The sequence below is a fragment of the Lissotriton vulgaris genome, unplaced genomic scaffold (assembly GCF_964263255.1).
Source record: "Lissotriton vulgaris unplaced genomic scaffold, aLisVul1.2 SCAFFOLD_495, whole genome shotgun sequence".
In the NCBI taxonomy this organism is placed as follows: Eukaryota; Metazoa; Chordata; class Amphibia; order Caudata; family Salamandridae; genus Lissotriton; species Lissotriton vulgaris.
The window spans coordinates 1,111,197-1,137,047 of record NW_028244784.1 but is presented as its reverse complement, the minus strand read 5'-3'; positions in this window follow the sequence as shown (position 1 = coordinate 1,137,047).

Genomic DNA, 25,851 nt, shown 5'->3' with positions numbered 1-25,851 from the left:
TGTCATCAGTGATGTCATTTGAGATGTCATCAGTGATGTCATCAGTGATGTCACTGACCATGTCATGAATGATGTAATATGTGACATCATTAGCAGTGGATTGCGGGTGCGCGATATATAGTTAGTGCAACTAACTATATATGGAATTTCAATGGTTTTGTGCGAGTAAAATAAGGTTTTGCAAATGCTAATCCCTAACTATATATGGTTTATAACCTATGGTTTTTTCAGTGAATATATATATATATATATATATATATATATATATATATATATATATATATATATATATATAAAGCGCATGGTTACGCCATCTCGGCGTGTCCCCGCACTAGGTGAGAGGGGAGAGAAATAGATTACCAGACAGATTACCACAACATAGGCACCTTGCGCTAAACAGAAAACAGGTGGGTTTTCAACAGCTTTCTGAATTTAGTTTCAGAGCATTCAAGCCTCAGTTGGATGGGCAGTCTATTCCAGCCCTGAGCCGCCAGAACCCGGAAAGAGCGACCTCCCATTTTGGCCTTCTTCCTCTTGGGAATTACCAACTGTCCCGTCCCGCTGGATCTAGGAGACCTGCTGGGAACATACTTGGTAACCAGGTCTCCTAGATAGGCTGGACGCACATTATGGACAATGCGGTGACATATGAGGAGCGCCTTGAACAATACTCTTTTCTTGACTGGGAGCCAGTGCAATGAGTCAAGAGCCCTTTTCGATGCCGCTCTCCTAGGCTGTATGAGAGCCAGCCGAGCAGCGGCATTCTGTAGAACCTGTAATCTCCCAAGGCCCCTTGCAGTGGATCCCAGATAGAGCATGTTCCCATAGTCAAGACGGGATGTGATCAATGCATGTATCAACGTCTTCCTGGCTCCCAATGGGAGAAGATCCAGTGTTTTCCGTAGTTTTTTTAATACTCCAAAACCTTTCCCTACTACCCGTTGGATGTGACCCTCATAGGACAGAGTGGGATCCACCCAAATCCCCAAATTTTTCGCTTCAGTGCAAGGGGTCGGGATAGGACCCAGGCAGGGAGGCCACCACTCTGAGGTCCAACTCGAGTGGTTACCACCCACCACCAATACCTCCGTCTTGCTGTCGTTTAACTTTAAACAGTTCCTGTCCATCCAGGCGGCAAGCTCCTACATACAGGCTCTGAAATTTGAAGACACAGCCCTGGGTACTTGGGATATGGATATCACAACCTGGGTGTCATTAGCGTATGACACTACCTCTACTCCAAAACCCTGAACAATCTCCGCCAAGGGAGACATGTACAAATTGAACAGGGAGGGACTAGGGGCAGAGCCCTGAGAAACTCCCTTTTCCAATTTAATATCTTCGGAGTAGTGTACACCCTACCTTACCTGAAAACTACGCCCGATTAGCAAGGATTTTAGCCACTTCAGGGCAGCACCCGTGACACCACCTTTGTTCAGACACTGTAGCAAGGTGTAATGTGCAACAGTGTCGAACGCGGCACTAAGATCTAGCATAGTGAGTGCCATGGTGTGTCCTGCATTAGCCCCTTTCCCGAGGGTTTCCGTGGCGCGGAGTAGAGCGGTTTCTGTAGATTAGCCCGCCCGAAATCCCAATTGAGAGGGATGAAGGAGACCTGCGTCTCCCAAATGGGCCATAAGTTGGTGATTGACCACCTTCTCCGCTACTTTTGCCAGATAAGGCAGGAGTGAAATAGGTCGCAGATTTTCCAATCTGTCTAGACTGACATTCGTTTTTTTCCTAATTGGAAGAACAGTTGCGCGTTTCCAAGCATCAGGCAACATGTGTTGAGTAAGTGAAATATCCAGCACATGTCGGGGGCGTGGCTAGCCAGGCAGCAAAATGGCCGCTCTGTGAGTGAGCTCCGCCGGCTGCATCATCTTATCCTGACTTTATCCTGCTCCGAATGCTCGTGGGCCCCTGATCTGAGTGTGGGTCGGCAGCGGACACCCAGCTGATCCTGCGACCAGACTTTGGGGCACATCAGACGCCGGGTCTCGGAGCTGAGGCCGTTGGAAATTCGACCGGGCTACACCATCCCCAAGACCCACTGCCGCAGTGCCCTGCCCCGGGCGACAGAGCCTACTAAAGCCCGCGGATTTGGAGGCCTCTGGGTGCCCTGTGAGAGGAGGCGCGCAGACCTAACACCAGGAGCGCCGCTGTCCCGAGACACTCCGGTCAGTCATCGCTGTTCTGGAGCAGTGTCCTGAGGCTCGGTAGATCCGGCGAGCGCGGGCAGCCCAGCGGATACCTCCTGGGCAGTGAACATCGACGGAGATCCCGAGGCGGATCCGCCATGTTGCCGAGGCTGGTGTCTGAGGAGAGGAGATCCTAGACATCTGCTCGAGGGCCGAGGCCCAAGACTTTTTCGGCCGCTTGCGAAGAGAGAGGTACGGAGCAGGTCTGAGGGGGGGGGGAGACAATCCACCAGTGTCCCCCACGTGCGCACCCTGTAGATGAGGCGGGCGCTCTAGGTCTTCGAAACGAGACGCTAACACAGCCTCCACCTGCGGCATTATCCTACCGCCCACGACAACCTGCTGCCTAGCTGAGTGCCCCTGCTCCTTGACGAGACACTGGCGAGACACTGGCGAGTGCCACACTTGGGGCTGAACTGGCGCGCTGGGGACTTTGCTGACTCCGCCATTTTGTGATCGGGCTGCTCACTGCACTACATACTGCTGGAGGTGGGAAGCCCTGCGGAGCCACGCGTGGGGGGATTGGGAGGCCTGGCTCTCCTGTCTACCTCTGACCCCCACACTCTGCTGATGCCGATACATTGCCCTGCTTGTCATCCCAGATAAAGCACACGGAGCCTCGCTGATGTGCGCAAGCCGGGTGTCGCACCGCCGACACCAAGATGGGGAAGAATGACGCAAAGCAGCCCAAGCTCAATTTTGAGAACAGACGCCAAACTAAACAGAATGTGGCTGAGAAGGATGGGGATGAGTCATCATCGCAAGGGGCTACTGCAGATATTGACTTTGGGGCACTGATAATGGAAGTCAGATCAAGCCTGAAGAGCATTGACGCGAAACTGGATGCCATGTCCTCGCAGCTGGAATCGGTGAACACCAAAGTGGACGCTCATGAAACTAGATTAGACTGCCTGGAGAACAGACAAAGTGAGTGCTGCGAGTTCCAACAACAGGCCAAGCAACACATCACGGGCCTTGAGAGGGAATTGGAGGCCCTGCGAGCTAAGTCGGACGATTTGGAAGCACGCTCCCGAAGGTCTAACATTCGCATCACGGGAATTCCGGAGACGGCGAACACTGGCAGAATGGAGGTGTTTGTGGCGGACCTGTTGCACAAACTATTCGACCCGGACCTCTCGACTGTCTTCACGGTTGAAAGAGCGCATAGATCCCTTGGGAAGAAGCCACCGGTAGGTGCACCGCCTCGTCCTATTCTTGCTAAATTACTGAATTTCCAGGATAGGGACGTCATCCTGCGCCTCGCCAGGGAGAAGGGTAAGATCACGCACAAAGGGAACAACATCTCCTTCTACCCTGACTTTACCCCCCTGGTACAAGCTGCCCGGAAAGAATTCATACCGGCCAAGAAACTGTTGCTGCAGGCTGGTGTACAATACTCCCTTTTGTATCCGGCGAAGCTAAAGGTAATCCACGACAGCACCACACACTTCTTCACAGATGCGCAGTCTGCGCTAAAGTTTGCAAAACACATTTGCGGTCCAGGGGCGAGACGGAAATCGCCGAGACTGGGGGATGACTCTGAACGACTCAGTGACAATGACTGAGCGGGCTGTTGTTGTATACGCTGTGCCACAATTTGATTGCTTACTCCACACTTTACATGGGTGATCCGACCCCCCGTGCACTGTTTGCTGCTGTGCTTGGTTTGGTTCATAAGGGGGGTGTGACCTGAATGTAAACCCTGTTGCATATCTGAAGCTGCTTATGCCCTACACATTCCATAGGTATTGCTGGTGTGTCGGTAGTCGGCCCCTCGGAGGGGTTACCCTAGGGGATCAGGAGTTTCCCACTTGTATGCAGCCACCCTGCGAACACAGGGGTGTAGGCCGGGTGCACCATGCCCCCATGGGGTGTCTCCCGCTGTTTAAGTTTATTGTTTTTCAACACGCTATGCGTGTCTCTGGGTGGGGTTTGTCGCAACCTGATTGGGGGGTTGGTGAGGGTGGGGGGAGGTGGGGGGTGTTAAAAGATTTGTTGTTTCTGGTTCTGAAATGGTGCATTGCGGACTGTCATATGTCTTCTTTGCGCAGAGGGTTGCGGTGTGTACTATGTGCGGGACTCAAGGGGACTACGGGGGTGGGCAGGGTGGGAGCCCTGATACTTCTGTCAAGATTCCGATATGGGGGGGGTTAAACTGTGGACCTGGAATATTCGGGGCCTTGGGGATTATAAGAAAGCTAAGTTGATGCATGGTATGCTAGCCAGAAATAATGTGGACATTTGTTTTCTTCAAGAGACTCACATTAACACAGCCCCGTCGCCCAGATTGAAGCATTCTAGGTGGTCACATATATACTCCGCAATTTATTCTAACTATGCTAGAGGGGTGGCCATCCTTGTTCGGGGAGGGTTGGATTGGCGGGAACACACTTGTGTGCTGGATAAAGATGGACGGTACGTTATAGTGCATGGATCATTGCAGGGGAGGCCGCTGGTACTGGCTGCCATCTATGGTCCGAACGTGGATGATCCAGACTTCTTTAGGAACGTCTGGGCACAAATAGCATTGCTAGATTGCCAATTGATTGTTGTGGGAGGAGACTTCAATGTTGTGTTGGATGACGAACTGGACCGGAGAGGTGTGAGTAGACCCACGCATGCTAGAGCGCGTCAGGCTGTTATTGATGTGATGGAGGGGGGGTTACTGTCTGATGTGTGGAGAGTTCGACACCCCGGCGAGAGAACGGGGACTTGTATCACGTGCCATCATGCTGCTTGGTCCCGCCTGGACTTCTGGCTGGTGTCGCCTGAAGTGGCGACGTGGGTGGCGGAGGTTGACATCCAGGCTAGATCACTCTCAGATCACGCCCCCTGCATGTTGGAGTTGTGCGTACCAAATGCCATAAATAGAGCATTTACATGGCGCCTGCCCCCTCACGCCCTTACAGATTTAGTGTTCACTGAAGAAATCAGGGCTGATATTGTTAAATATTTTGAAGAAAACGAGGGTTCAGCTTCCTCAGAGGCCATTGTGTGGGACGCTTTTAAAGCGGTGATCCGGGGCCAATGCATAGCGAGACAGGCCGGGGTACTGCGTACCATCCGTCAGACACTAGCCCAGTTGGAACGCGAGCTGAAAAACCTAGATCAGGCCTTCTGCCAGGACCCCACTTTGGAGATTGCTGGTCGCCTCAAGGCCAAACTGCTAGTCTTTCATGAGGAGGCACAGCGGGAGGTGAAATTCCTGGGGAAACAGGCCGAGGCCCGCAGATACGGTGAAGGGGACAGACCGAGTAGAACTCTAGCTAGGTTGATAGCCCCTCGGACGCAGACACACTACATACACACTATTCACAACAGTGAGGGGTCCCTGGTTATGGGCCAGGAAGCGGTGCTGCACACCTTCACTGACTTTTACACATCCCTCTACACATCTAGACAACCCACAATCCCTGCTTCACTGGACAGTTTCCTAGACTCCATTGCCCTTGTTTGGTTCAACGATCACCACAGACAGTATATGGACCTCCCCGTCACAGTTCAAGATATAATTCAAGTAATTAAAAGCATGCCAGCTAACAAAGCCCCTGGACCTGACGGCCTAACAACGACATTTTATAAGACGTACGCGGAAGAATTGGCGCCGAAACTACATTCTGTGTTTGTTGAGGCCCTCGAACTGAACTCACTCCCAGACTCGATGCGCGAGGCCTTAATTATCACCCTGTTGAAGCCTGACAAAGACGGCCTGTTCCTTGACTCCTATCGTCCCCTCTCCCTCATAAATGTGGATGCTAAAATTTATGCTAAGATCATCGCAGACAAGCTACAGCCGTTATTACCGATCATCGCACTCCCTGACCAGTCGGGGTTTATTCCTGGCCGCGCCACCTCACACAACCTTAGAACCATCTTCTCTATCCTGCACTATCTACACCCCTCTGTTCAGGCTGCGGTGGTGTTCCTTGACGCCACCAAAGCATTCGATTCCTTGGAGTGGCCTTACTTGTTCAGGATTCTGGGCAGGATGGGATTTAGCCGAAACTTTATAACTCTCATCAGATTACTGTATGATACGCCCAGGGCTCGGGTGAGTATGAATGGTCTCATTTCTCAGCCCTTTGCCATCTCTAGAGGAGCCAGACAAGGGTGCCCGCTGTCTCCTCTCCTTTTTGCTATTGCGATGGAGCCGCTAGCGGCCAGGGTTCGCCAGCACCACACGACGAGGGGGATTGGATTCAGCTCGCGTAGTCTGCTGATTTCCTTATATGCAGACGACGTCACGCTGTACGTCATTAACCCCACAGATAACATGAACCCATTGCTCAGCGAATTCGTGCGTTTTGAGGGTCTGGCGGGAGTGTCCATAAATTGGTCCAAATCTGTTGCATTTCCCCTAACCGACGCAACCAGTCAGCCACCCTCGAACTATCCCCTGCGTTGGGAAACTGACGCTGTTAAATACCTGGGTATCTGGATTAGTCGTGACGTACAGGAATTGTGGTCCCTTAACTTTAGCAGAGCGGTTGACTGGCTGGAGGGGAGGGTAGAGGTCTGGAACAAGCTTCCTCTCTCCCTGGTGGCGAGGATAGCACTGGCAAAAATGGTGGTTCTCCCCAAATTTTTGTATCTGTTCGTCAATATTCCACTGCCCATGACAGCGCACTTTCACTCACGCGTCCGGTCCCTACTTCTGACTCTGGTGTGGGCCGGAGGGCAGGCGAGAACTTCTTGGGCCCTGTTGACGCTCCCATTACGACAAGGTGGCCTTGGGGCACCCGATCTGAAATTGTACTCGCTATGCGCGCAGGCGCAATTTTTGCATTTCTGGGTCTTCCCCAGTCCTTATCAACCGCATGTTGCGGTGGAGTTGGCCGCCGTGGCTCCGTCGCCGCTGCGCGTGGCACTGTACGGCAAAGTCTTGCGGCCCTCGAGAGATGTGGACACAGTGGAAATGATTTGCTGGTCCTGGCGCGAATTACGCAATAGAGCGAAACTTCCCCTGCTTTATGCGCCGGCAATCCCACTATGAGGAAACCCGATGCTACCTTGCTTGAGTGCTAGAGGCGACGCCCTCAGCATCCGTGGGCGACGTTTAAATACCTTTGCGGACATATATCCCAATGGGTCCTTCGGAGAGTTGGACGCCTGCGAAGAAGGCCAATCTGAATCCTTCTCGGACGCGCTTCTGTATCACTCTCTCAGGGAATCATGTAAGAAGATATGGCCCCAGTTCCCCGAGGAGCCGCCGCAACTTGATGCTCTCCAAAATTTACTCTCGAGACCCTCCCCCCAAAAATTGGTGTCTAGATTATACAACTGCATGCAAGAGCAGGCCCCAATAACTGTGCCTACGGCCAAGCAGGCTTGGAATGCTGACCTGGACGACCCCCTGTCTGATGAGATGTGGGAATACTGCTGTAAACAACTCACAGCGTTGTCTCCGAATTATCGGTTACGGTTAGTCCATTTTAAGTTCTTGCACCGGTACTACCGCACGCCAATACTGCTGCATCGCATGGGCATCCGGACCGATGCGTCATGCTGGAAGTGTGGCGGGGTGGATGCGTCCTTCCTCCATGTGGCGTGGAGCTGCCCTAGACTAGAAGAGTACTGGTCGGACATCTTCACTGCCATTAACCAAATCTTGCACAGAACTGATACGCCTTCCCCACTTCTGGGCTTGTTGGGATATGTCTGTGACACGGAACCTTGCGATAGGAAACTGCATGCGATGCTACTCCTCTACGCCAAACGACAAGTGGCGATACACTGGGGTTGCAGGGCCTTGCCTACGCTTAAAGCGTGGGTTACGGATGTGGCATATGGTAATGCACAACTCACACATTACTGGGAAACAATGCCCACCGCTTCCAGACCTAACGACATTTGGGAGCCCTTCCTACAGTGGACTAGAGAACGTGCGGATACTGTCGCCTCTGAGGAGTCACCTAACATGGGAGTTTCTGACGATATGGGGTAAAGTCTTGGGACCGTGTACTCGGCCCCTCTGGCCAGGTGGCTCCTGCTTGAGCGGATTTGCTTAGTGGCTGCGGTACGGTCTACGACTGCCTTCCTTTGAGAATTCTATGGGTTCGTCCGACTTAGCACCATGTCCCCCTCCCTGACTATGCGACCCAAGGTTTTGCTCGGCTCCCCCTCCCCCCCCCTTTTCCCCGCGGGAGATGCCTAGGGGCCATCCCGCCACTGCCCCTGTCACCGGTTGCCATCCTTGTACAATTACCCAGCCCAAGTGCGCACGCCCCTGTGTATGCGTGATGTGATGTATGTTTGATTCTTCAGCTCAGCACCACAGTTCATCGTTTTTTTTCCTTTTTCTCTGGTTGTTGTGGAGGGGTGGGAGGAAAAGGTGACCGTAGACATGTTTTATTCAGGCTACCGTTTCACCAGACTACGGTCTGTTGCACTCTACAGGGTGGCGAGGCAGCACCGTGAGTTTGGGGTCAATTTGGAGGTCTACGGCACCCAAAAATGTGAGACCACTTACCTTGCTATTGTTGCACTGATTATGTACATGCCCTCAACTGTATTGCATGTCTCTCCTGTGTGTCACATCACTCGATTTGTTGTAAGATTCCTACTGATTTAATTGATTTCTGTGTGGCATTCGTCAATATAGCGGCCTGCCTCCGGGTTGTTGGCGTGACGCAGTGTAACCTCTCTTTTTGTACAATAAATGTCGTACACCAAAAAAAGAAAAAAAAAAAAAAAAAAAAGATCCAGCACATGTCGGATGAAAGGTTTAAGCGTGTCCAAGCTAGACCCCATCACTTTTGGTGGAGCAGGGTTTCTGGGAGAGCCACATTTTACACTCACACAAATACTCCTTAGGGACTCAGAAGGGGGGACCGTGAAATTACTCAATCTGAGCCCAGAACTACTGTCCTGCACCTGTTCTTCAAAGTCAGCCCCACTGACGGCACTCCCTGAGAAGGATGAGTAAATTTTCTCCACTTTCTCAGAGAAGTACTCCGCTATCTGATTACACTGTTCAACGGACCCACAACTTGGCACTACAGTCAAGGACGATATTTCTTTAAAAATTTTAAAAAGTTCTTTAGTAGAATTCTCTTCAACTTCAATTCTATCTTTGTAATGGGTGGCTTTAGCCAGTCTAAGCAGGATTTGATACCTCCTCTGCTCCGCCCTATAAATCTGTATGTCCTGGGGCTGAAAACTCCTCCATTGCCTCTCTAGGCGTTTGCATACCGCTTTAGCCACCTGTAGGGCGGGAGAAAACCATGGAGCGGTTTTACGTCCTCTGTCCCTGGTTCTGTTCCAGAGCAGCGGAGCCACCTTATTGAGGGCCGAGGTGATAAGCCTCTCCAGATTCTCACAGGCAGTCTCAATATCCGAACCGCCTGGAGGGCCACCCACACTCAGTTTTCTATTAAAGTTGTCCTGTGCAAAGTTTTTCCACTTTCTGCATAGGTTAGAACTCATAGTCTCCTCCTGAGATACACTCATGGGTAGTGATATTACAAAAGGGACCAAGATATGGTCCGACCATGGGACCGGGAGTGGAGTCAGCACCTTAACTTCCTCCCAGCTGGCAAACACCGGGTCGAGTAGGTGACCATGCTGATGAGTAGGACAACAGGATTTCAAGTCCAGATGTAATGATTGTAAGTCCTGCCGCAGGTCGGCTGCCTCCTTATGCAGAGGGTTCTCAAAATGTAGGTTCAAGTCCCCTAAGACTAGCAGTTTGCTATGTCGTATGGCTAAGTGGGCAATACTGTCGATCAAACTAGGTCGGAAACGAGTGGGGGGACATGGCGGCCTGTATATTAAAATGCCTGTAACAGAGAGATTAGAATTGATTTTTATTGTAAAGAGGCCTGCCTCACTGTCCCATATAGAGATGGGCTCCATAGTGCACTCGAGGGGAGATCTGGTGATGATCGCAATGCCTCCCCCTCTACCTTCTGCTCTATCAATCCTAGTCATGGAGTAGCCGGGTGGAAGAGCCTCTATAATGTCCGGATCAGAGTCAGCCCCCAACCAGGTTTCCGTAAGGAACAGAAGGTCTAAATTAGCATCAGCGAGTAGCTCCAGTATTTCAGTTTTATGTTTACTCAGAGACCTGCAGTGTAATAGGCCCCCTGAGAGAGACCCTCTTTCCTCCTGCCCTATGTATCCTAGGCTCCAAGTAAATGAGCATTGCTGGCACGCGCTGTCCTGTAGCGCAGACATACTGTGCCTGCATGCAGGATGTGGCTGTGGGCATAGATTTACCAATTCTTCCCTGCCATAATGAGTTTTCACATCAAAAAGGCCAGGGGGTATGGCCCCGGCCCCCGACCGGCCACGGACGGGCACAGACGGGCTTATCTTTGGCGCACCTTCGGCGCGCCATCGGCGTGCCCGCTGCGCGTCCGTTTGAGCATCCGCCTTCAATCCCTAATGCCTGCTCAGGGTATGGCGACTGGAGCGCTAACCGTCCCCCAACCGGAAGTGCCTGTCTCTACCCTTCCACGCTCTCCGCGCAACGGTGCTGTCACCGCGTCGGACCGGGGCAGCGAAGGAGGAGACTGAGACCAGGCCTCCGCTCACCACTATTGCGGGCCCCCAAACAAGTAAGTTGCTGTATTTACAGTTCAATTTAAAACACTCGTCGTGTCCAAATAAACACTCGTCGTGCCCCCAGTAAAAGATTTAAAAATAATGCTCCAAAGTTTAAATTCCAGTAATTCGAGTCCAGTTTAGCCTGCAATAGCGCTTAGCAGTAAGCGGCCCTGCACAGCCCACTCACCACAAACCGGCCATCCTGTCTGCGCCTTAAATCCCTAATGCCTGCTCAGGGTATGGCGACTGGAGCGCTAACCGTCCCCCAACCGGAAGGGCCTGTCTCTACCCTTCCACACCCTCTGTGTGTATATATATATTCACTGAAAAAGAAAGGTTAAATTGACATAGGTTGGTATTGAAAGAACACAACTAACGTTTACCCCTGAAGGGCTTATTACCTCACATACTGCATCAGTCATGACATGATAAACAACATTGATGAAATCTCAAATAACATCATTGATTAGATTACTTGTGACATCACTGAAAACAATATAGTCAATTACACCATAAAGTTACAGAGTGTATACGTGGAGATCCAAGCGTAGAATTAGTGTAAGCCTTTCGAGGCAATTGTAATTGCCCATGCTGAAATTTATATGGTTCACCATTTATAAATCACTAAAGTTTGGGGTGGAAGTAGTTTTCAAGCTAAACAAGGTAAAGGCTGAGCGCAGCAGATGTAAGCTATAGCATTATTATTTAAAGTAGGTTTTGGCTTAAAGTCTAAGCCGGCTCTAATAAATCTGTGAAAAAGACTAAGGGCCCGATGTACGACCCATTTTTGCATGCCCAAATGAGTCTGTGACTCGTGTGCACATGCAAAAACCTTACAGGGCCATGTACAAACGCTCTTTAGCAAGTCGCAATTTATTTGCTACTCACTAAATAGCGTTTGTGACTCGCAATTAGAAAGGGGCATTTCAAGGGCGTCTCTTCCTAATTGTGACTCTGAGCCCTATGTATGATTGTTTTGCGACCGCAATTGCGGTCGCAAAACAGTCGCAATTTACCACCTACTTCAAGTAGGTGGTGTTGCAGTGGCAAATGGGAAGAGATCCCCAAGGGACCCCTTCCCCTTTGCAAATCCATGTGAAAATATTTTTTAAGGGCAGGAAGGTGCAAATGTATTTTTTTTTTAAATGCATCCCGTTTTCCTTTAAGGAAAACAGGGTGCATTTTTTTTTTTAAAAGCTGCTCTATTTAAAAGCAGTCCCAGACATGGTGGCCTGCTGAGCCCAGCAGGCCACCATCGCTGGGAGGGTCAGTCATTCTCAATTGGGTCACAAAATGCGAGTGCCTCATGAATATTGATGAGTCGCGTATTTTGCGACACAATTGGGAATCGCTAAGAGTGTCTCTGACACTGTTGTACATTTGGAATTGCGACTCGCAAATTGCCACTCGCTATTTTTTGCAATTTGCGAGTCGCAATTCCAAATGGTGGAACATCTGGCCCTAAAACTGGTGTCAATAATAAATTATCTACCAGTGAATATCCGGCCATGTGCCTATGTTAAATAATTGTAATACAGTGGTATTCGAATTTCTAGGCAACAAGAATGTTTATAAAGTATGTTTATTTTCATAACTTTGCTGAAGATTTTGATGCATTGCAAAATGTAGAAAAATATACAAAACGAGAGTGTACCACTTAGAGGTTGCCTATCTCATACATGTGTTGTATGTAAGCTTGACTCTAAGGTTGCATGCCACTGTGCCCATCTCAGGAACATACCCCCTCCCCTCCCATTACCAGGGCCGGTGGAGAAGCAACTGCCAGGGCTGGATGCTGGCCTCAGTCCGGCCCTGGTAGTGTATTTTACCAAACTACGGAAAGTCATCCACACAATGGCAAGTGTATAGCTGCCATTATATTGTCTGAAAACTGCAGGTCCAAATCAATTTCAAAGATGGTGTCATGGGTTAAGGCACCTGCCACAGACTTCTTTTTGTATTCGTCATTCAGCAAACCTCCTGCAGCAGAGATCTGCATGCAATCACTGCTCACAGGCTTCAATTGTCGTAAAATAGCTTAGAAGAATAATAGAACCATTGCAGGCCATCGAGTGTAACCTGTAGGCTATAGGCCTTTATGCACGATAATATAGCTTACTGGGGTTAATGTAATTGCCGCAGAGATCACAGTCTAACAGGCAGGGCACAGTTTACAATCCTAGTAAAGTGTGAGGGGTTATGGCCTCTGTGAAAACAGCTGCAATTATTCAGCAAGTTATCCATTCGAATCCTTATTAGTTTCAGATCAATGTTTCATTCTTCCCAGGTTGATTAAATGTATTCCCCTGGGATACAGAGTAGTAGTATTAAACACTTGTTATAAGGCGAAAAAACAATTTAGCACATACAGTGTGTTCTAGGGATGGTAATTACACATATAGACCTACATTGCTTGCGGACAAAGATAGCCTGATAAAGTAAATGGTCTCCGTTTATTGCTTTGATAACTTGCCAAGAGATTACATACTGCATCTTTGTTTCCCTTAGAGGACTGATGAGCCGGATGGACACATGGGAGTCTTAAAATGGCTCCATTTAATATTCGACTTATGCTGTTAACCAAAAACCAAGCCAGGAAAAAATGACTTGCTGATTGTCCTATAAGTGAGTCATTTGGAGCTGGGCCTGGCAAGGTCAGGAGCTGAGCCCCCATCCTCGCTATCCCCAGGCCTATTCTGGCTGCTACACTGCACTGCAAAACACTGGAAAGCACAGAAGAGGGACGGGCCCAAAATCGAATTCAACATAAGAAAGCATCTAGAACTGGAAACTGCATGGTTCTGATAATAATGATAATATAGACATGTAATATAGCGCACAGATCACCCATGGAGTATCTCGGCGCTGCACTACAGAGCAGGAGGAATTTCCTAAAACAACTAGGTCTTCAAAGCCTTCTTAAAAGCGATAGTGTCTGAGCATAAGCAAAGATTAGTGGGGAGTTTATTGCAATGATAGTGGGCATTGTAGGAAAAAGATGTACCCCCCCACCCCCGATTTGAGGTCAGAATACGAGGGATTGTCAAAAGAGCCTTATCCGAGGATCTAAGGCATCTTGCAAGACGATAAGGTATTAAACTCATGAACAAGTAGCTGGGTGTGAGTTGTGAAGTGCTTTATGTGTCAGACAACAGTTTAAAAATATCCCGTTTTCTGATAGACAATCAATGAAGATTCCGAAGAATACGGAAAGGGGGGAACGAGAGGTAAGATTACAAATTAGTCTAGGGCGGTGTTCTCTACCACCTGCAGCTTCATCAACAAAGAGTTATTTACGGATGTTAACAGAGCATTCCCATAGGCTAGGTGACTGATTACGAGAACTTGGACAAGAGTTTTTCTGGCACTGTTGGGGAGCCAAGGAAGAGCCTTTTTTAGTAGTTTCATAGAGGCGAAGCTTGAGCCATAGGTGGTGTTTACTTGGTCCTTCATGGAGAAAGACCGATCCAGCTTCATTCCGAGATTTCTCACAGACTGCTTAGAAACCCATGTCAGGCGGCCACCAGTCAGCAGACCAGAGCTCTGACGTGCTCCCAAAAAGCATGATGTTGGTCTTGTCGCTGTTCAGTTGAAGATAGTTACTAGACATCCATGCAGCGACTTCCCTCATACAATTAAAAAACTTGCTTTCCACTTTGTTTGGGTCTGGTACGAAGGAAATGAGAAGTTGGGTGTCGTCAACATACAACACTATCTCCACATCACAGGCTCTCATGATCCGTGATCCGTTCCATATCAATAATTAATACGGTACTGGGTAAAGCTGCCAACCGACAAGGTTTGCATGTGTCTCCCAGATTTTAGAGGATACCATTTGGCTGCCCTCGCACTATGGCTTGTGGGACATCATCACTCAAATTAAACAGGCATTACTCATTACGGACCACACAAAGCTGCTAGTAAATTCCAACCGCAGCATAAAATGGCAAGGACACATCTGAGGAATGGGATATAATAGTTCAACCGGCACTACCATATCCACCAGCAATACCTTTAAAAGGCCTTTGTCGCAATGCGTCGAGGCCTGTGACACTGGGATGGGCATGGCTTTTATTTCGAGACGGTACCATAGAGGATTTGCAGACCTTGGTGACTGAATAGGAACTCCTAGGTGGTCCAATCCTGATGTGTAATAGGATATTGCACACTCTTAAATAACAGCGGCACATAGAAACAAGTGACCCGCCAACACATGCACTGATGCAAACAATACATACACAATCAGTAGAAGCTGGCAGATTACCTCCTGGCTTTACACATCCATTCTAGAACTGTCGAGGGTATCATTTGAACCATAAGAGGCAAGTGGAAAGGCGTGGCCGGCAGTGAATTAAATGACAAAGAATGACCACGGTTCCAGGACTACCCATGAAAAGTGTCTTATATTTCCTGCTCCAGGTATATTCAATGTAATATAATACACAGGGCATACACCACCCCACAGAAGCTAAGGCCCCCTCAGCCTTCCATTGCTGTTGGCACGAAGAACCTAATTTCCAACACATGGTATAGGATTACCTGGTGCTTAACAACTATTGGACTGCAATGGTAGACATCATAGAACACATTACCGGGAGACAAGACATGTGGACATAGAGAGTAGCTTACTAGGGATACACATGTGGCCCAAAAAAAGACAAAGAAACCTTGAAATTTGCAGACATAGTGTTGCTGGTTGACATAAGGGCCATCATGATGCAACAGAAGGCATTTATGCATCCCTTAAACAGACATAGAAAGCAGAGCACTCCGAAGAGAAGAACGTAGAGGACTGTGTAAAAAGCTGATTTCAGGACTCTGAGATGAGACAATTCAAACGTACAATGAGGGTGGTGCAACAATGAAATCCTGCCTTAAAGTATCTATTTTGCCAGCCAATGGAGAAGCACCAAACTGCCTGGAAAGTACGTAATTGGAGAGAAACTGCTCCAATGGTGATACACATGTGCACAACATAATTGTATTGTGGCGGTAGCCAAACTCCATGCACAGTGACCCCTGTATCTGCTCTGGAGTGAAGGAAGATATGACCTCCCTCAATAGGTCTATAGCAAGGGGAATAATCCGTACCCGCATGGATTTTTTACTATATTGATACAAATGATGTGGCCTAACGGCTAGGGAGCTCAATCTCAGAGCTGGGAAACCATGTTCGAGTCTCGGCAATGACGCTCAACATCCTGTGAGCCAGGGCAAATCACTTAATCTCCCCGTGCCTAACAAAAAAATAATAATGTGCCACCATGTAACGCAACTGGTGCTGAAGTGCTCTGATACCTGATACCTTTGTGTCAAGTTCGCGCTATATAAAACTCCGAAAAGGAAAAAAGAGGGGGGTAGGGCGGGGAAGTTTTTACAATGTCGACAAAACTGTTCACGATCCTGTTGCCAGAGTTGTACCAAGTGTATATTGCCAGGGCCTTAAGTGGGCCGGGTACTTCCGGGTCCAGCAGTTCTAAAAAGCAGGTGCTGAGACAGGTCCATTTCGAGCTTTCTATTATTGCCTGCACCCTCCAAGAGAAAAATAACTTGGCAGCAGTGCCACCCTTCACTGCCTTTGATGTATCTTTAAAGGGACTCATTACATTTCGTTCACATCTCATCATTTCAAAACTGAAGCATTTTAACTCTTTATAGAAATAAGCCATTGTTATTGTTTAATTAGCTTATACAACTAACAAACATTGACAAAGCCAATAGTCCTGGTTTGCTGTAGGTATAATATTACTTGTATTATATATCTGTATGCAAAGACAGAAAGAAGCAGCAAAATATCAGTCGGGTGGCACATAATGCTAAGCAGAGATTTCCAACTTAAGTGTTTTCAGCCATGCCCTTAATTATATCTGCCACGCCCCTTTGAGAGACCCCCACCCCCAGTTTTTACATCCCACTTAAAGCCCTGTATATTGCCATTGTAATACTTCAATTGTGACATAACAAATTGATATGACTGTACAAATAATATGAAATACTTTATGAAGAAAACTAATTTTAGTACTCGAAAGTACTCACTCTGATTGGAAAAGAGAAAATGTCATAAACAGTTGATTAAACAAATGGCAATTTGTGAAGGAACAATGCTACTAGTGATCATGTTACACTGCACCAGACACGTTCGTACACAAAGCTTAGAGAATGATTTCATATCAAGATACGTCCTTTGTGCCATACGTATGCCACAGCATGACTATTAAAACACAAGTTTTATTTCCCCAACAGCTTGAGATGCTTTCTCTTATATTATATCTGTTCCAGCTGATGACTTCCTCCTACATCATCACCTCTGCTTTATTTATTTATTTATTTATGCATTTTAATATAGCACAAACTTTACCCGAAGGTGTTAGAGAGCTTCACAATAGCCCATTACATAAAGACTTCAGAATACATGAATTACATAAAGGATACGAAACAGAAAAACTCTAACCGCAAAAAGAATGGTTGTAAGTACATAAGCCTACTACAGATACTTGTGGTTAGAGTTACACATATACAAGTTGAAAATTCACTCAAAATTACATTTTCAGAAAAGTTGAAACGATCAGTGTTGGACAAATATATTTTACATATTTACAGAGCATGATCTTCTCGCCATTGGTGGGGTTCGTGCAGTGCTCTTTCAGCCAGGCCTTCATGGTGCTGTTGCACTCACGGGTGGTGATCTTGAGCCTTGAGGGATTCCAGAGCTGGTGTTGGCCATAGGGGTAGAAGGCCGGGGGGTGGTGAGCAAAGATGACGTCCTGGATCCCGGGGTTGTCTTGAGCTCGTGCTGGGCTCCAGTGGTGGGAACAGGGGTAACCCAGCACTATAGGGCATGAAGGCCCCATAGCCAGTGTAGGCGAGCTCTTGAATGGAGGAAAGGTAGTCATTGGATCGGTGCTGTGAGAGAGAGACTGAGGTAGTGGGGGTCAGCCAGACTGTGGTACGCTTCTTGACGGAGTTGATGGGTCAGATGTCCTTCACGCCTATTGTCCCTGTTGCCTCAATGCCCCTGGGACCTTGAGAACGGTTTACTGCACCTGAGCCAGCTCAGTGCCCTGGGAGGCTAGTAAGTGAGAAGTGCAGGGATGGGGACATCATGACCGCCTCATTCTCTTTATCATGGCTCTCGACATTCGCTCGCTCCAGGAGATCATCGACGTGCAGGCAAGCAGAAAGGCTGTCCCCTGCAGCTTGATTCTGCCTCTGGTTCATATTTTACCCGGTTAAGATGATGGGCTGTACAGGATAGTAGATTGACGTAGGAGGGCGGCGGTGGGCTCACCATGCCACAGAGTGGCTGCCCAGCTATCTTTCTCCGACAGGTCACAGGGGATTGGGGGAGGCAATGACTTTCCCGCTCATAAATAGCTGCTTTGCAAGTGGGGACAGGTGCACTGGGGTGGAAGGGCAGGTGGCCGACTGCAGGCACGTCTCCTATCCCTTACAGGGACTTGTGCTGATGGTGAGCCAAGCCCGGATTTTGGGAACTTCCCGGTTTCCCACTTCATGATTTCTCACCTCTGCAGGGTCTTCGTCTCTGCGACCAGCAATCCATAGTCGGCATTGCATTGCGGCTCGCTGGCCAGGTAGTGCCGACTTGCTAGGGGGCTTTTCCCGGGATTTATGCTGTAAGATGATCCCTAGCCGGGGAGCTCCCCAGCAGAAACTCCAATGCTGCGGCCATCTTGCGGTTGGTAATTCTGAAGTGAATGACAAGTTGTTTTCTATTTGCTTCTCAGTTCTCTCAATTCAAAGAACTGGTTCGGTGTTGAGGTGGAAAAGTGTTTCCTGTTCCGGTTCACAAGCCTCATAACAAAGTAGGTTTTCCATTTGCCCTCTTTAAGAGGTATAATTTCAGATGGCCTCACATACCTGCTAAAGAGCGCCTGGGTACCCTATCGGGTGATTAGCGTGATACTAATACAGCAATAAAATTTCAGATGAGTAATTTTGAGAACGTTGCCTCTTAGTTTAAACCAATCAAACACCACGAAAAAACAGCTTAGAGGTCTTTTAGTGTTCCAGAATAACTAGGCGCACTACCTGGGTGGCCGCAAGGTAATAAGTTCAAAAGGTAGTCAGTATAGGCAATGAGGCGAGCGGTAATCCCTCACAACCGCTCCAAGATGGACCAGCAGGCTGATCCACACAATTAGAAAAAACAACAATGCCCCTGCGCTATATACATTAAATAATTGGATAGTACTGATGTAAGTCTGTATAGGAAAATGGCGGAAGTTATTCGGACAAATCTAAACATTTAGTAAGACTCCGAGAATGCGTATATATGAATGAAGATACACGTGTGGAGAAACAATTTGTTCTTGGTGTAGTCACTTCTGTTTATTGTTCCATTTCAAAAGCCAACACGTGTTTCATCGCAGGGAACAAACTGAAAATCTTCAGGGCTGGAATAAAATACTTCTAGGATACTTCTAGGATTAGATACATTCCATCCGGATGTCTAATCCTCGAACGTTTAGTGAAAAAGAGTTTTGGGGGAGAAGGCCGGTCAGTGTGTAGACTCTGTTGAGTGTCCTCGTAGAGAACGTTACATGTGAAAATACGTTTAGGTAAAAAACCCAGTCGGGGCGTTGCGTGGTTGGGCGGGTACGGTCCGTCTTCGATACACGGCGCCGGGAAACCAAGAGAGGGAGAACGATACTGACTAGGTGAAACCGCCTTGTGGATTTAACGGCGTACCCGCCCAACCACGAACTCTTTTCTCCTCCCGGTTTTCACTTGACTCGTGATTAATCGAGATCCCGCACAGCCCGAGTTTATAACCTTTGGAAATCCGAATTCGGGATTCCACACAACGCCCCGACTGGGTTTTTTACCTAAACGTATTTTCACATGTAACGTTCTCTACGAGGACACTCAACAGAGTCTACACACTGACCGGCCTTCTCCCCCAAAACTCTTTTTCACTAAACGTTCGAGGATTAGACATCCGGATGGAATGTATCTAATCCTAGAAGTATCCTAGAAGTATTTTATTCCAGCCCTGAAGATTCGCAGTTTGTTCCCTGCGATGAAACACGTGTTGGCTTTTGAAATGGAACAATAAACAGAAGTGACTACACCAAGAACAAATTGTTTCTCCACCCATGTATCTTCATTCATATATACTCATTCTCGGAGTCTTACTAAATGTTTAGATTTGTCCGAATAATTTCCACCATTTTCCTATACAGACTTACATCAGTACTATCCAATTATTTAATGTATATAGCGCAGGGGCATTGTTGTTTTTTCTAATCAAACACCACGTATGTACTAATTTTTATTTGCTGATTTTATCTATGGCATTGCATTTGCTTTCTCTTTTAAAACGTATTTTGCCTAGTTATGCTTTGTTGCGATAAACACATCTTCCTGATAAACATCATCAAGCCTTGCCTGAAACAAGCATTATCATGTCCAATAAGTCACACATTTTTGCTTGGCCAGTGCTTTTTGCTGATGCTGTTCGGTATTTGCAAAATGAAAAATATTATGAATATTGCCAATGCTGAATAATATTGACATAAAAGTGCAGCGATGAGAAAGCATGGATGGGTCATCATGAATGACATATTTGCATCATGATGCTTCTGTGGCCATTTTTTTCTTTTTAATTTACTGTTCCAAAATAGTGGACCCCCATCTAGGAGTGGTAAACTAAATTATTAAAAACTAAGTATGTGGAAGCAGCTAATTTACAAAGGAGCACCCCAGCAGCAAATTGCAGAACATGGGCCCTCCAAAAAGAAAAACAATAATAGAAAAAGATTGCAACAAGAAGGGTGGAGGAGCAATAGTGGCATAGGAGAGGGGGTTGAAAAAAGCAACAAAAATGTCTAGCGAGACAAGATGGGTGTGGTAAGCAATGGAACGACCTTAGGAGAGCAACTTGGTGAGCACAGTGAGGCGTGATTTAAAGGTGGAATCACACATGGGTTATGAAGCAAGAAACAGTATGTACTCCATTGAATGGAAGAATAAAGTTGTTCCCTTAGGTGGAGCCATAGAGTGATAAAAGTCATCCAATCAAAAGGATGGCAAAGAAGCTATGCTCCAGGTGAGAAACAAACAAATAGAGGATGGAAAGCCATTGAATTAGAATAAATCAAATGAGATTGACAAGTAAGTCAAACAATTGTAAACAATGAATAACCAATAGCTCGCTCACGATGCACACAATATATTTGTGATAACATTCAATTAGTAGCTGTCGGTAGACAAGACCTAAAAACCCAAATACTCTGTATTCTACTCAAAGGAGACAGGGGATCACTACTATATGCAAAATAATTTCATTACACTCCACACAACACAATTCAACTCGATAATTCCACTACACAAAATTACACTTCAATCTACATAATTACACTCCACATATATCCATTCAGCTCAAAAACACATAATTACACTCAACAAAATTCAACTCCACAACATGACCCATATTTACATTCCACATAATTCCACACCACGCCACATAATTCCACACAATGCCACACCCCACAATTCCATACCACACAACATAATTACACACCACAGCACATTATCACACTCCACACACGTCTACTACATGCCACATAACACTCCACATAAATACACTCCACACCATGCCACATAAGTCCTCTCAACATAATTGCACTCAGTGCTACACAATTCCATGCAACACACTTCAACTCCACACTAGTCCATTCCACGGCACAAAATTCCACTCCACAACACATAATTCCACTGAACACTGCACACATCCAATCCACACCACAGAATTACACATCATGTCATATAATTCAACACCACATCACATACTTGCACGCAATACATGCCACTCCAGGACACACAATACCATTACACATAAATCCACTACACATAATTGCTATCCACATAATTCCATTGCACAAGCACGCACTAAACCAACATTTGTCATAGTGGTTCACTTCAGGTCTTTCAGCACAGTTTCTTTACCATAACTTCTCAAAAAAATTCAAACCACACACATTCTCCTCCATTTCTTTTGGTGTCTTTTAGGTACACAAACACAGCCTCTTTCTGCATCTAAAACCTCCTCTCCTCTTCATTCTCTTTCTCACACACTCTTTCTACTACTCTATCTAAACTTCATTCACCACTTCATACACAAAGTACCTATTTCTCTCATTCTTACATTCTGCCTATTTTATACAGCTCTCAACCCCTATCTTTTCACCATACCACATTATTCCACTACACAAATACACTACACACACCACACAATTCCATCCCACATAATTTCACCACTAACAATTCCAATTCAAACCACATAATTCCACTACACACAACATACATTCACTCCACTCCAAACAAAAAACATAAGTAAACAAAATCCTTTACATCGCCAATAGCTCAAACTCAGGCAAATGTGAGACCTATTTCAAATGCTTGTTTTCTATGATATCATTGTGTGAACGTTTTGTTTTCCGTATTGACTTTAATGCTGGCATTTTCCCTATTTATACACAACACTATTTTAAAAGATAACAGAACTAACTAAAGAAGCAGGCATTTAGAGGGAATGCCCAAGATCACAAAATTGGCATCTCATCTCACACATGCACTCTTTCTCTTTTCAAGAACTCCCAATCTAGACCAGTGCTGCTAGGGAGGAGGACAACAACGCTTTAAAAGAATTGCTTTCGACATCTAGCCAAGTTCTGCTCAATCACTGCTGATTTAACAGGGGACATTCCTGTGAACAGCTCCAGCTCAAGTCTGGGTTCCCCTGGGACCGGCTGGCTCTGGGCTTTTTGCCACAGGATTTCTTAGAAGGGTTATCCCCGATTTATCTCCCAGGATGGCTTGAGCACCTTGTTCGTAGCAGGGCGGGAATACAACGTGCATTCTTTCCAGTCATTTCCAGTACAAGCCTTTCTTCTCCCAGGCATCCATCATCTGGTATTAACATAAAAGGCCCGTCGGTGGGTTCAAGCTGCAGTGGGACTCCAGGAGGAGGTGATGTCACCACTTCCTCTCAGAAACAAATTCTATGGCTTCCCCATTAGTTGTCCCCAGTGGAAAGATAAAAGAGGGCTCTGCCTGTTCACACCGCCTGCGGCTGCGAGCAGTAAGTGGTAACACAGGGGAGCGTATGCCATCTCCTGAAGAAAGGTGGGGAGTGCATGAGAAAATGGCTGCCAGAGTTGTGTAGCATGCAAACTGCATTTTTCAGGTGTAACGGTGTACAAAGCTTTTTCCTTAACCGTCGTGTACAGTTGAAATTCCTGGTGCAGTCGCCATGTGTTATTCTGCTCCTCATTTTCTCCTTTGACTGACTCAATATATTTTCCTGCGCCAGACAGTTGTGTCACGATTTTACTGACAGGTGCCCTACAGGTTTTTGCTTGTTGCTCACCCACAGAGCGTTAGAATCTGCTGGGTGGTAGGGTTCCACTCAGAGTGGGAGGCCTTTTATCATAGGTGAATATCGTCCCTACACCGAGGCCATGACACAAAGTGGTGTTGCCCGATGAATACTCCGGGTATATGGCCTTTTAACCTGCACTACAGTGGAGAGGCTGCCTCCTGGTTCACCCTGTGTAAATCCATGTAATCAGTCATGTACAGGACCTCTGATTTCCTGAGTGAAAGTGGGGTGTGTGAGTATGGGTAACAATTGGTTGTACTTCCTCTGTAATTCCCAAACTTTGCAGAAAGCTTCTTTGTGTCTGTCAGTAGCCAGAGGTGCTATGGGCCATATGTATCAAGCACTAATGCGTTCGCAAACGCCGAAATTCGCCGAATTTCGGCGTTTGCGAACGCCTTAGTGCTAAATGGTATGTATCAAATAAATCTGCGTGCAAAATAAGGAATCGCAAAATTTGCAATTCCTTATTTTGCGATTGCATTTAAGGAATCACAAATTTTGCGATTCCTTAAATGCAATGTAAGAAGCATAAAAAATGCATATTGGCCCTAAGGAATCACAAATTACCACCAACTTCAAGTTGGTGGTAATTTGCAAATTCCTTGAAAAATGCACTTTTTCGCATTTTTCTAAGTGCAATGTGAAGCACATACATGCCCTTGGGGCATGTATGTGCGCCACATGGGCACCCATGCTTATTTCAGGGGTGCAACAGGGTGTCCTTTGGACACCCCTGCACCCTTGAAATTATTCTCAATTAGCGATTCTCAAATTGCGAATCGCAAATTGAGAATAACTTCCCATTCATTCCTATGTGCCTCCTTGCCCATAGAAATGAAAGGGAAAGTATTCCTTAATTGTGATTCGCAGTTTGCTAATCGCAATTAAGGAATACTAAGAAATCGCTAAAAAATTGCGATTTTGTACATACATCCCTAGTTGCAATTCTCAAATAGCGATTTCTAAAAAATCGCTATTTGAGAATCGTAAATCAGGTTGTTGATACATATGGCCCTAAGTTCCTTCCCTGCCGGTCTCCCTGGGCTTCTGTGATCTCCGGGCTCCCTGCAAACACAAACGTAAAGCATAGAGGATGTGCCTGGTTTACAGCCACATAAATATGGACTGAGCAGGAGGGATCCTCTGTGTTCTCCATTCTTGGACAATGCTGGTTCCCGCTGTTTGCCTGCTGCCTGAGCGGTGCAAAACATAATCAAAGGACGGTGGCCAAGGGAGAGACCAAAGCTGCACACCCAGAGAAAGAGAGGGGAGCACACCTGTCCCAGACATCCTCTGTCCCGCTGAGAGGACAGGACCCAGCAACAGAGCCTGATTGAACACAGCGACACAAACCAAAGTGTCAGGCCACCTTGCTAGCTGGTGTCCTTGGAGCAGTGCAACAGCCGAGGAAATGCACGTTTAAATGACTGAGTGCCCAAAACGTTTGGGGAACACCTTATATCAAAGTTGGCAGTTGGCTGAAACCAGCTATCACTGCTTCGGGAATACACACTAGCCCCTTTGTATCATTCAGAGGTCGCCTTTTACTACAGAGAGCTCAGTATACCTCTGTTGAGAGAAGCTGCAATCAGAGAAAGGACACTTAGCTATCTCCCCTGAAGATTACGAGAGCCACAGCATTCCTTCTGCCATGTTGCTGATTTGTGCTTGAGGATCTGTGAGCCTCTGCAGCAATGCTGCACCACAGCGTTCCCCCTGCCATGTTGCTGAGAATCTGTGAGCATCTCCAGCAATGCAGCACCACAGCGTACCTCCTGCCATGCTGCGGAGAATCTGTGAGCCTCTCCAGCAATGCTGCACCACAGCATTCCTCTTGCCATGTTGGTAAGGATCTGTGAGCCTCTCCAGCAATGCTGCACCACAGCATTCCTTCTGCCATGTTGCTGAGGATCTGTGAGTCTCTCCAGCAATGCTGCACCACAGCATTCCTTTTGCCATGTTGCTGATTTGTGCGTGAGGATCTATAAGACTTTGTTGCTGATTTGTGTGTGAGGATCCAGGAGCCTCTGTTGCTGATTTGTGCATGAGGATCCATGAGCCCCTGTTGCTGATTTGTGCTTGAGGATCCATGAGCCTCTGTTGCTGATTTGTGCATGAGGATCCGTGAGCCTCTGTTGCTGATTTGTGCTTGAGGATCCGTGAAGTTCTGTTGCTGATTTGTGCATGAGGATCCCTGAGGTTCTGTTGCTGATTTGTGCGTGAGGATCCATGAGCCTCTGCTTCTGATTTGTGCATGAGGATCAATAAGGTTCTGGTGCTGATTTGTTTTTGAGGATCCATGAGCCTCTGTTGCTGATTTGTACATGAGGATCCAGGAGCCTCAGTTGCTGATTTGTGCATGAGGTTCTGTGAGCCTCTGTTGCTAATTTGTGCGTGAGGCTCCATGAGCCTCTGTTGCTGATTTGTGCTTGAGGATCCGTGAGGTTCTGTTGCTGATTTGTTTGTGAGGATCCATGAGCCTCTGTTGTTGATTTTTGTGCTAGTATCCGTGAGCCTTTGTTGCTGATTTGTGCGTGAGGATCCATGAGCCTCTGTTGCTGATTTGTGCGAGAGGATCCAAGAGGTTTTGTTGCTGGTTTGTGGGTGAGGATCCATGAGCCTCTGTTGCTGATTTGTGCTTGAGGATCAATGAACCTCTGTTGCTGATTTGTGTGCGACGATTCAGGAGCCTCTGTTACTGAT